Genomic DNA, 12,062 nt, shown 5'->3' with positions numbered 1-12,062 from the left:
GTATGTAGGCCACCTACATACAGATGGTTATGAAAAAAAAAAAAAAGGCCGGGCGCGGTGGCTCACGCCTGTAATCCCAGCACTTTGGGAGGCCGAGGCGGGCGGATCACAAGGTCAGGAGATCGAGACCACGGTGAAACCCCGTTTCTACTAAAAATACAAAAAAAAAAAAAAAAAATTAGCCGGGCGCGGTTGTGGGCGCCTGTAGTCCCAGCTACTCGGGAGGCTGAGGCAGGAGAATGGCGGGAACCCGGGAGGCGGAGCTTGCAGTGAGCCGAGATCGCGCCACTGCACTCCAGCCTGGGCGACAGAGCGAGGCTCCGTCTCAAAAAAAAAAAAAAAAAAAAAAAAAAAAAAAACGGATGAGCCTTCAGAAGAATAGGTAATAGACTGTCTGGATGAAACGTTAACTTTAATCTCTCCTAGGTTTGAGTCCTGCGACATGTTAATCTTCCTGATAGATACAAATTTCTAGGGAGGGTTTTCACGACAATTGGCTTCCTTCTGGAGAATCTACCTTTACTCAGATAAGGGAAATTCAGGAAAAGCCCCTCTGTGTATCCACTGTTTTCCCAGATGCCTTCAGTTTGAAGCAATCAGCATAACAATGTGGCATTTTAGGGGGTGATATCTCCTGTTCAAAATATCAGCAACATGCTTGGCTGCTTAACCCCCTCATCACAATACTCAAGAAGGTATTGCGGATATTATTCCTTAACTGGAACAAAATCTTAGTCAATGAGCAATTTCATAGGGTGGTGCAAAACATTACTTTTTATTTTTCCCATATGGGCAGGGCTTGGATAGAGATCCAGGCATCCCTTTTTCCCTCTGGTATTCCTCTCTTTCCCTTTTTTGTCCTCTCTGCCCTCCCTGCAAGCCTGGTACCACCCTGACAGCTGACATGTGTGGTCCTGGAGCCTCGTTCCTGGTTCCATCCTAGAGGAGTGGGCAGAGATGGGGACTTACCTACTCCAGGGGTCTTGGGTCTTTCAGATTCACCAAGGTGAGAATCTGCAGGCAGACAAACCTTTTTTCATGACCTCTCCTAACCTGACTTTGCCTCATTATCATGCTAAAAATTTCTTTTCTACTAGGGTTGGAGGGGAAAGAACAAAAGTAGGGTGTCCTACAGAACACCAGACAGATCCCTCTAATTATTTATAAGCCTCAGTTGATTTATATTTGCAAAATGGCTCTGGAAATTTTCAAATGGTTTATTAAATTTTCCATCCTCCTACTGAGCATGTCCTATCTGGCAAGCCTGTGTTGGATGCCAATGGAACATGAAGGTGACCAGGAGAAGCTCCAAGTCCCATGGGGAAACAAGCTCATCCAGGACTAACAAAGCGCAAATGCCCAGTGCCCATCTCAACAAAACCACAATGGCTCTCAGAGACAGGTCAGACTGCTTGAATCACACACAGCACACTCTGAATGTCTCTCCATAAGGCCTTCTGACTGCAGATTTAATGCCTTTCAGCTGCCAGGAATGTCAGCTGAACTCTCAAAACCCCACACCAGATAAAATTCTATTTTCTCCATGAAAAAGCATGTGGGTAGCCACTTGCTGCTTGAACTCCCTGAAGGATGTGTTTGGGAGGGAGGATCAGGAGGGTCTCCCAACACCCTCCCCCTTCTGAGTTAGCACCGAACCCTGTTTCCTGCATTCCTGGGGTGACAGTCCCCTATTTGCTTTCCAGTACCTCCCAGAGAACTCCTGCACGAGTGCTGTCCTGAACTTCCCCGCAGGGACCCACAGCCTTCTTCTTACCCTCTCTAAGTATTATGACCATTTTCCCCTATGCTGCGACTGGGGCTCAAAAGATGCTCCTCCAAATTGGAGGCCTCAAAAGCAACCTCAGAAGCAAAAGTTTCTCTCCGATCTTCTCCTGCCTCCTGTCTCTGGCCCCCAAGGCTAGCCACAACAACTAGAGTCTCTCTTCCCCAAGGCAGGCCTTCGAAACCAGAACCCCTTTTCCCCAAAGCCAGCCATCAAACCCCAAAATATTACTCTAACTTCCTCCCTTTTTCTGTGTAAAACATGGCTGTAAAGAAATCATCTGACCAGGCCAGGTGCAGTGGCTCATGCCTATAATCCCAGCACCTAGTGAGGTGGAGGCAGGTGGATTGTTTGAGCCCAGTAGTTCTAGATGAGCCTAGGCAACATGGCGAAACCTCCTCTCTACAGAAAATTTAAAACTTAGCCAGGTGCAGTAGCACATGCTCTGTGGTCCCAGCCACTGGGGATGCTGGGGCAGAAGGATCAGCTGAGTCTGGGAGGTCAAAGCTGCAGTGAGCCAGGATCACATCACTGCACTCCAGTGTGGGCAACAGAATGACCCTGTCTTTTTTTTTTTTTTTTTTTTTTTTGAGACGGAGTCTGGCTCTGTCGCCCAGGCTGGAGTGCAGTGGCGCGATCTCGGCTCACTGCAAGCTCCGCCTCCCGGGTTCCCGCCATTCTCCTGCCTCAGCCTCCCGAGTAGCTGGGACTACAGGCGCCCACAACCGCGCCCGGCTAATTTTTTTTTTGTATTTTTAGTAGAGACGGGGTTTCACCGTGGTCTCGATCTCCTGACCTTGTGATCCGCCCGCCTCGGCCTCCCAAAGTGCTGGGATTACAGGCGTGAGCCACCGCGCCCGGCCCGACCCTGTCTTAAGAAAAAAAAAAGAAAGAAAGAAAAAGAAATTATCTAACCTACTTTGTTCGATAGTAGGTCACAAGATCCCCGTTCCACAGAGAGTCTTGCCCCATACCCAGAAGGCAAGAATGCTCCACAGAGAGGCCAAGAAGAAAATATACAGACAGGCCTTGCTGTATTTCCCCACTAGGCCTATTAACATTAGAGTTTTGTCCAATCACAGTTCTACATGACCACTCATACTTTTCTGAACCTAAGCATAAAAATGGACAGCTTCCTCTGTATCTTCGGGGTCTTCATTCTGAAGTTTCCTCCATCACATAAAATTGTGATCAAATAGGTTTGTATGCTTTTTGGCCTGTTAGTCTGCGTTTTGTCAGTGATTCTCAGTGAACCTTCAGATAGCAAAAAGAACGTTTTTCTCTTGGCCCCTGCACCTCTAGGAAAGACTGCAGGCTGCAATCGCATCCACAAGGCTGCCATCTGCAGCTGCTTCAAGTGGTCTGTGACCTGTGTCAGGCCACTCCATTCTCAGGGTACTGGACCTACATCCCAAACGCTGATGTCTCTCCTTGCCATCCCTCACAGGACAGGCCCATGCTGAAGATGCCCTGGGCCATGTCCCCCCGGTACCACATTTGAGGGCCCACGTCCCAGAGTCAGAGGCATTTGAACCGGAGCAACTCCATCTTGAATAGGAGCTGGGTACAATGAGGCTGAAACCTAGTGGGCTGCATTCCAGACAGTTAAGCTTCCTAAGTTACAGGATGAGACAGGAGATTGGTACAAGATACAGGTCATAAAGATCTTGCTGATAAAACAGTTTGCAGTAAAGAAACCGGCCAAAATCCACCAAAACCAAGATAGCCACAAGCATGACCTCTGGTCATCCTCATGTCTACACTCCCCCCAGTGCCACGACACTTTACAAATGCCATGGCAACGTCAGGAAGTTACCCTATATGGTCTAAAAAGGGGAGACATGAGTAGTCCACCCCTTGTTTAGCATATATAATCAAGAAATAACCATAAAAATGGGCAACCAGTAGCCCTTGGGGCTGCTCTGCCTCTGGAGTAGCCCTTATTTATTCCTTCACTTCTTTATAAACTTCCTTTCACTTTAGTCTATGGATCCGTCCTGAATTCTTTCTTGGGAGAGATCCAGGAACTCTCTCTTGGGGTTTGTATCAGGACCCCTTTCCAGTAACACCTGGGTTGAGTGTGGACCCCAGCCAACGCAAAGCTCTCTCCTCTCCCCACCTGCCACCAACAGGCCCCTCTATTTTTGCTCTTCCGGCAAAGCTTCTCCCAGCAGAGGCTCAGCTTCAGCCTGCTGCTCTCCCGGCTTCATCATGTAGCAGGACGGGCCGCAGACAAGAACCCCTCAGACACCGAGTTGTAGAAAAGGAAAGGGCTTTATTCAGCTGGGAGCATCAGCAGACTCACGTCTCCAAAACCTGAGTTCCCTGAGTGAGCAATTCCCATCCCTTTTAAGGGCTCACAACTCTAAGGGGGTCCACGTGAAAGGGTTGTGGTCGATTGAACAAGCAGCAGGTAAGTGGCTGGGGGCTGCATGCACCGATAATCAGAATGGAACAGGATAGGATTTTCACGATGCTTGTCCATACAATGTCTGGAATCTGTAGATAACACAAGCAGTTAGGTCGGGGGCTGATTTATTTTTTTTATTTTTATTTTTTGAGATGGAGTTTCACTCTTGTTGCCCAGGCGGGAGTGCAATAGCGCAATCTCGGCTCACCGCAACCTCCGCCTCCAGGGTTCAAGCAATTCTCCTGCTTCAGCCTCCCGAGTAGCTGGGATTACAGGCATGTGCTACCACCCCGGCTAATTTCGTATTTTTAGTAGAGACGGGGTGTCTCCATGTTGGTCAGGCTGGTCTTGAACCCCTGACCTCATGATCTGCAAGCCTTGGCCTCCCAAAGTGCTGAGATTACAGGCATGAGCCACCGCGCTCGGCCAAGTCAGGGGTTGATTTTTAACTACGAGGCCCAATGCGTGGTGCTGGGCTATCTGCCTGTGGATTCCATTTCTCCCTTTTAGTTTTTACTTCTTCTTTCTTTGGAGGCAGAAATTGGGCATAAGACAATATGAGGGGTGGTCTCCTCCCTTAATCAGGGCACTCTTGCCTTCATCAAATCTTTTTATTGTGAGCAGCAAGGCAGCCCAGCTCCTCCACAGCCAGCAGCACTGGGCACGCACCCTCCCCACTGCCAAAGAGGAAGAGGAAGTTCTGCTCCACAGACGCAGCTTCCAAGGAAGAGCCCAGGAGGAGGTTGTCAGCTAACCTGCTCCTGCAACAGTGGAAACGAAGCTGAAAAAGGCAGCAGAGAAGGATAAATCTTCGGACAAAAAAGCGCAAACAAAAGGGGAAAGGGGAGCAAAGGGAAAACAGGCCTAAGTGGCTAACTAGGAAACTAAAGAAGATTTACCTGCAGCAAATGGAGAAACTAAAATGATTTCTCTCCAGCTGATGAAGCTGGAGAGAAAGAAGCCAAGTCTGATTAAATCACATACCATGTTTTATCAGTGGTCCCCATCTCCCTTTTTGTACCATCGAGATAAATATTTTCATCAACTATTTCGTAAATGCAAGTTTACAAAATAATAGTGGTTTTTTTTCTGAAACAGGGTCTGGCTCTGATGCCCAGACTGGAGTGCAGTGGCGCCATTTCAGCTCACTGCACTCTGCCTCCCAGGCCCAAGCCATCCTCCCACCTCAGCCTCCTGGGTAGCTGGGACCACAGGTGCATGCCACAATGCCTGGCTACTTTTTTGTATTTTTTGTAGAGACAGAGTCTCACTTTGTTGCCCAGGCTGGTCTCAAACTCCTGAGCTCAAGAGATATGCCTGCCTTGACATCTCAAAGTACTGGGATTACAGGTGTAAGCCACCATGGCCGGCCTAGAAACAATTTTTTTTTTTTTTTTTTTTTTTTTTTGTGAGCAACATGGCTGTTTATTTCACCTGGGTGCAGGCGGGCTCAGTCCAAAAAGAGAGTCAGCCAAGGGATATAAGGGTGGGGCTGTTTTATAGGATTTGGGTAGGTAAAGGAAAATTACAGTCAAAGGGGGATTGTTCTCTGGTGGGCAGGAATGGGGGGTCACAAGGTGCTCAGTGGGGGAGCTTTTTGAACCAGGAAAAGGAATTTCACAAGATAATATCATCGCTTTAGGCAAGGACCGGCCATTTTCACTTCTTTTGTGGTGGAATGTTATCGGTTAAGGCGAGGCAGGGCATTTGCACTTCTTTTGTGATTCTTCAGTTACTTCAGGCCATCTGGGTGTATACGTGCAAGTCACTGGGGATGCGAAGGCTTGGCTTGGGCTCAGAGGCCTGACATTCCTGCCTGATTTAAAATTGATGAGATGGGCCGGGCGCGGTGGCTCAAGCCTGTAATCCCAGCACTTTGGGAGGCCGAGACGGGCGGATCACGAGGTCAGGAGATCGAGACCATCCTGGCTAACACAATGAAACCCCGTCTCTACTAAAAATACAAAAAAATTAGCCGGGAGTGGTGGCGGCGCCTGTAGTCCCAGCTACTCGGGAGGCTGAGGCAGGAGAATGGCGGGAACCCGGGAGGCGGAGCTTGCAGTGAGCCGAGATCGCGCCACTGCACTCCAGCCTGGGCGACAGAGCGAGACTCCGCCTCAAAAAAATAAAATAAAATAAAATTGATGAGATGTTCCTTGGGCTGGTTGGTCTGAGGACCAGAGGTCATAGGTGGATCTTTCTCACAGAGCAAAGAGCAGGAGGACAGGGGATTGATCTCCCAAGGGAGGTCCCCTGATCCGAGTCACGGCACCAAAATGTCATGCCATCGATGTGAAGAGACCACCAAACAGACTTTGTGTGAGCAACATGGCTGTTTATTTCACCTGGGTGCAGGCGGGCTGAGTCTGAAAAGAGAGTTAGCCAGAAACATTTTTAAGAAGGAGGGAATCACACCTAATCCCATTTTTTAAGTGTAAATGCTTTTTTTAAAAGGTGAAACCATTCGCTGCTTGTTTATTTTTTGGTACAACCAGAAAATAGAGTGGGCTATTGGATTATGGGAGGCTTTGACTGTCTTGGGTGTCAGCTTAACATTCCATAGACAGAGGGGTTAGTTTTTATATCCTATAATACAAAGCATACTAAATGGCAATATGGAGTCACAGTCCTGCATTTAATGTCCTGAGCATTTAAAATTACTTCTATTCCCACGTTGTTGTTAATTCTTTTTTTTTTTTTTTTGAGATGGAGTCTCCCTCTGTCACTCAGGCTGGAGTGTAATGGCATGATTTCGGCTCACTGCAACCTCCACCTCCTGGGTTCAAGCAATTCTCCTGCCTCAGCTTCCCAAGTAACTGGGATTACAGGGTATCTGCCATCATGCCCGGCTAATTTTTTGCATTTTTGTAGAGACAGGGTTTCACCATGTTGGCTAGGCTGGCCTGGAACTCCTGACCTCAGGTGATCTGCCATCCTCGGTCTCCCAAAGTACTGGGATTACAGATGTGAGACACCACACCGGGCCTACCCATATTGTTTTGTAGCAGAATTGTTTCCTAAAGAAATCCACTTGATTGTGGCACTCCCTGAGAATTGTGTGCACTCTGTAACATCCTTGGTCGTGGTAGTCCTGTTTTCCTAGTAACTTTGTTAATGTGCTGTGAAAGATTGAAAATTTGAGTATGTGGTATATTTGCTGTTCAGTTGTGTATTGGTGGCATGTATGTAACAGCTTATCCACATGTGCAGATACTGGTACTTGATAGCCTCTTAAGGAAAATTTGCCTCCAAATGTTAAGCTGGAAAGTCACTGGAATAACTTTTAAAAAGAATTACAATACATGGCTTTTTAGATTTTCAGTACATATAAGAACTGTGTGCAAACTGAAATGTCTGTGTACTGAGCCTCAACACAGCCAATAAAATCTCAATTATGAAAGAGTGTTTTGAAGCACCTGGAAAAAAACCAAGCAAACAAATCTCCTTATTGTGACCATTTCACACTTGGGAGGATGAGGCACAGAGACACTGCCCATTGGCTGTTTGCTCAGGGACAGACCTGCTGGACGCCTTGCTTGGGGTCTGAGGGCAAAAAGAGTAAATCCTGGTTTGGGGCACTGGCTCCTCTGAGGAGAAACCCCACTAGAGCTGTGAGCTTTAGGCAGCTCCTGGCTCCCGGCATTCCCCTCCAGCCCAGCCAGCAGGCCTGGACCCAGGAGCAAGCACTCACAAGCACGCAGCACCGGAAGCTGCTTGCAGCCTCCCAGGAGACCTTTCAGGATGAGCTGTTTTTGAAGAGAGGAGAGCCTGAGGAAGAAGAGGTCACAGGGCTTTTTGTAGGGAAAAGCATAACTACACATTGAACTACCAATGATGCTTCCCCATTAGCTCAGGCTGGCCACCTCTCCCGGGCCCCCAGCCTTTGCACCAATCCCCATAAGGCTGGTTGGCCCGGAGCACGGGCAGGGAGAGTTTCTTCCCAGTGCAGCAGTGAGATCCAGACGTGGGAGCAGATGCACATTCTCAGGGAGGCCAGTCCCGAGGCCTTGGCAGGGACCACTGCAGCTGCCCATCTCCAGCAAGGCCATCAAAAGGCAGTGAGGCGTGGGAGCCGGCCCTCGGAGGGGCCACCACAGGACCCGCCAGGCTGCCATCAGGTCTTGGCAGGAAGCGAAAATGTTTTTGCTCTTATAGAGGGTACAGAGAAAGGCAGCATGGCTGGGCAGGCCAACTACTGCCAGTCTTCAGGGGGTGTGGAACAAAGCTCTTTTTTCTCCAGGTCCTCAGACCCTCTGCCAGGCCGGACCATTGGTTAGTTCTTTCCCAGTTCCCTTGGCACCAGGAGATGCGGCAGCAGAGCTGCCCAGGGCTCATTGAGGAGAGGCCCTGAATGGGCACATCCAGGGGGCCCAGGCCAGCTGACACTCCCTCACAGTCAGAGCCTCCCCGCTTAGAGTGAGGCACGGGCTTTGCATTCAAAGAGACCTGCATACACCAACTAGGCTACATAAGCCCTCTGAACCTCAGAATCCTCTCATTTAAAATAACGGGGATGGGGTATGTTGTTAATAAAAAAAAAAAAAGCAAGGTGCAGAATACAAGCATAGCATGCCACCAATCAAGGAGGCAGGAGACAGAGAGACATAACAGCCACCAATCAAGGAGGCAGGAGACAGAGAGACATAACATTTACACACATTTGCTTGTGCATGCATAAAACATAAAATGTCTCAGAAAAGATAAACAAAAAATGGGCTTTTGGGTTCCCTCCAAGAAGAAAAATTGGGTGGCTGAAGAAGGAAAGGGAGAAGGAGGAAGACTTTTTATTATTTTATTTTTTATTTATTTATTTTTATTTTTTTATTTTATTTTTTTGGAGACAGAGTCTTACCCTGTTGCCCAGGCTGGAGTGCAATGGCACAATCTGGGCTCACTGCAACCACCACCTCCTGGGTTCAAGCGATCCTCATGCCTCAGCCTCTTAAGTAGCTGGGATTATAGGCACCCACCACCACACCCAGCTAATTTTTGCATTTTTAGTAGAGATGGGGTTTCACCATGTTGGCCATACTGGTCTTAAACTCCTGGCCTCAAGTGATCTACCTGCCTCCACCTCCCAAAGTGCTAGGATTACAGGTATGAGCCACTATGCCAGGCCAGAGGAAGACTTTTTCAGAGTGTACCTTTTGGAGCTTTAAAATTTTGATTTTTTTTTCTGGTAAAAAAAAAAAAATTGTTTTTTGTTATTGTTGTTGTTGTTTTTTAAAAACAGGGTCTCACTATGTTGCCTAGGCTAGTCTCAAACTCCTGGTCTCAAACGATCCTCCCACATCAGCCTCCCTACTTGTTGGGATTACATGTGTGAGTGTGAATTGTTTAAATTACTATATATTTAAAATAAGGCCGGGCGCGGTGGCTCAAGCCTGTAATCCCAGCACTTTGGGAGGCCGAGACGGGCGGATCACTAGGTCAGGAGATCAAGACCATCCTGGCTAACACGGTGAAACCCCGTCTCTACTAAAAAAATACAAAAAACTAGCCGGGCGAGGTGGCGGGCGCCTGTAGTCCCAGTTACTCAGGAGGCTGAGACAGGAGAATGGCCCGAACCCGGGAGGCAGAGCTTGCAGTGAGCTGAGATCCGGCCACTGCACTCCAGCCTGGGCGACAGAGCGAGACTCCGTCTCAAAAAAAAATAAATAAATAAGATTTCAGCCGGGCGCAGTGGCTCAAGTCTGTAATCCCAGCACTTTGGGAGGCCGAGATGGGCGGATCACAAGGTCAGGAGATCGAGACCATCCTGGCTAACACAGTGAAACCACGTCTCTACTAAAAAATACAAAAAAAAACTGGCCGGGCGAGGTGGCGGGCGCCTGTAGTCCCAGCTACTCCGGAGGCTGAGGCAGGAGAATGGCGTAAACCCGGGAAGCGGAGCTTGCAGTGAGCTGAGATCCAGCCACTGCACTCCAGCCTGGGCAACAAAGCGAGACTCCGTCTCAAAATAAATAAATAAATAAAATAAAATAAAATAAGATTTAAATGAAGAAAAACAAAGGTAACAGTGAGGACCTGCCTGGATTGCTGTGAGAATAAAATGAGTTAACATAAATGACAGCAGGGCACCCTGCATGCAGGCCCTCAGGAAGTGGTGTAGAGCCTTAGGGGTTACAGATCCATACGGTTTGGGTTTTTGTCTCCACCCAAATCTCATGTGGAATTGTAATCACCAATGTTGGAGGTGGGGCCTGGTGGGAGGTGACTGATCATGGGAGCAGATTTCTTCCTTGCTGTTCTCATGATAGTGAGTTCTCATAAGATCTGATGGTTTAACTGTGTGTGGCACTTCCCCGTTCACTCTCTCTCTCTCCTGCCACCATGAGTAGAAGGTACCTTGCTTCCCCTTCGCCTTCCGTCATGACTGTAAGTTTCCTGAGGCCTCCCCAGCCATGTTTCCTGTACAGCCTATGGACCCGTGAGCCAATTAAACCTCTTTTCTTTAAAAAATACCCAGTTTCGCCGGGCGCGGTGGCTCAAGCCTGTAATCCCAGCACTTTGGGAGGCCGAGACGGGCGGATCACGAGGTCAGGAGATCGAGACCATCCTGGCGAACACGGTGAAACCCCGTCTCTACTAAAAAAATACAAAAAACTAGCCGGGCGAGGTGGCGGGCGCCTGTAGTCCCAGCTACACAGGAGGCTGAGGCAGGAGAATGGCGTAAACCCGGGAGGCGGAGCTTGCAGTGAGCTGAGATCCGGCCACTGCACTCCAGCCCCGGCGACAGAGCGAGACTCCGTCTCAAAAAAAAAAAAAAAAAAAAAAAATACCCAGTTTCAGGTCTTTCTTTATAGCAGTGGGAGAACAGACTAATACACAGGCAGTGCATGCACTGGCTCATGCTGCTGAGCGAGGAAAGGTACAGAGCAGGCACAGTGGATCCTGCAGTGCAGATGGGACCCTGAGATCCAGAAGGAATCTGCCCAAGGTCATGCAGATAGAAGTGATAAAGGATGCATCTAGGAATCCTATTCCTAGGGCTGAGAACATCTGTAGAAACTAGAAAAATTATTAGGATCTTTGGAGACCTGAGTGCCAGGTGAAAATCAGACTCTCCCAGGATAATGAGACTTTCAAGGCCGGCCTTCAGAAGAGCAAATGATGCGGGTCTTGACTGATCAGGGAAGGGACTTTGGACTGGGGCCTGAGGCTGTTATTGGATCTCAGAACCTAGCCTCCCGCTGGAACAGATCAACCCCAAGAGGCCTATCTGCCAAGGGAACACAGGTTCCTGGTCTGTGGTTTCTCCTCCCAGCCCCAAGCATCTGCTGGAGATGAATCCCTCTTCAAAATTCACCCAGCCTCTCACCTCCCCAGCAGACTTCTCCTTCACTAATATTGCATGCCACTCTGTGCTAGGCATTCAGCCAGGTCATGGGGACACCAAGAGGTCTAAGGCACCCCTCAGAGCTTCTAATTTATCAGAAGATGTGTCAGGCAGATTTGGATAATAATCCTGAAAGACAAAACCCTGAATGTTGAAATCCTAAAAGATCAAAATCCATAAAGTCTAAAATCCTGAAAATCACTATCACAGGATCATGTTAGGTGGAACTACTGTCTTTATTTGGAAATAAAGCACAGTTCAAGGAGATGTGTATGGGTTCTCAGTTCACAAAGGGTGGATTTGTGAACTTAATTTGGTTCTGTGAAAATAGAAATGCACTTAATTGCAATGGGCAGGCAATAACCAGACTTTCAAATGAATAGCATATACTTAAAACATTTGTAGACCAGAACCACTTTACAAATGCAAATGTAGCAAACGTTTTGAAGATGATAGAAGTGAAACTGGTGGCAAAAAAAATGCAAGAAATCTCCTCTACCACATTATTCAATCATGTAGGACTTCTGCCC

General features: G+C 48.2%; 1 pseudogene; it reads left to right on the top strand.

The window, feature by feature from the left end:
* The first annotated feature begins 1,246 nt into the window (after nt 1–1,246).
* On the top strand, nt 1,247–6,785 carry LOC112427807 (uncharacterized; annotated as a pseudogene).
* The last annotated feature ends 5,277 nt before the right edge of the window (nt 6,786–12,062 follow it).

This window comes from Macaca nemestrina, chromosome 7 (genome assembly GCF_043159975.1).
Source record: "Macaca nemestrina isolate mMacNem1 chromosome 7, mMacNem.hap1, whole genome shotgun sequence".
Lineage (NCBI taxonomy): Eukaryota > Metazoa > Chordata > Mammalia > Primates > Cercopithecidae > Macaca > Macaca nemestrina.
Note: the sequence above shows the minus strand (reverse complement) of the source record. Positions and strands in the feature narration are given on the sequence as shown.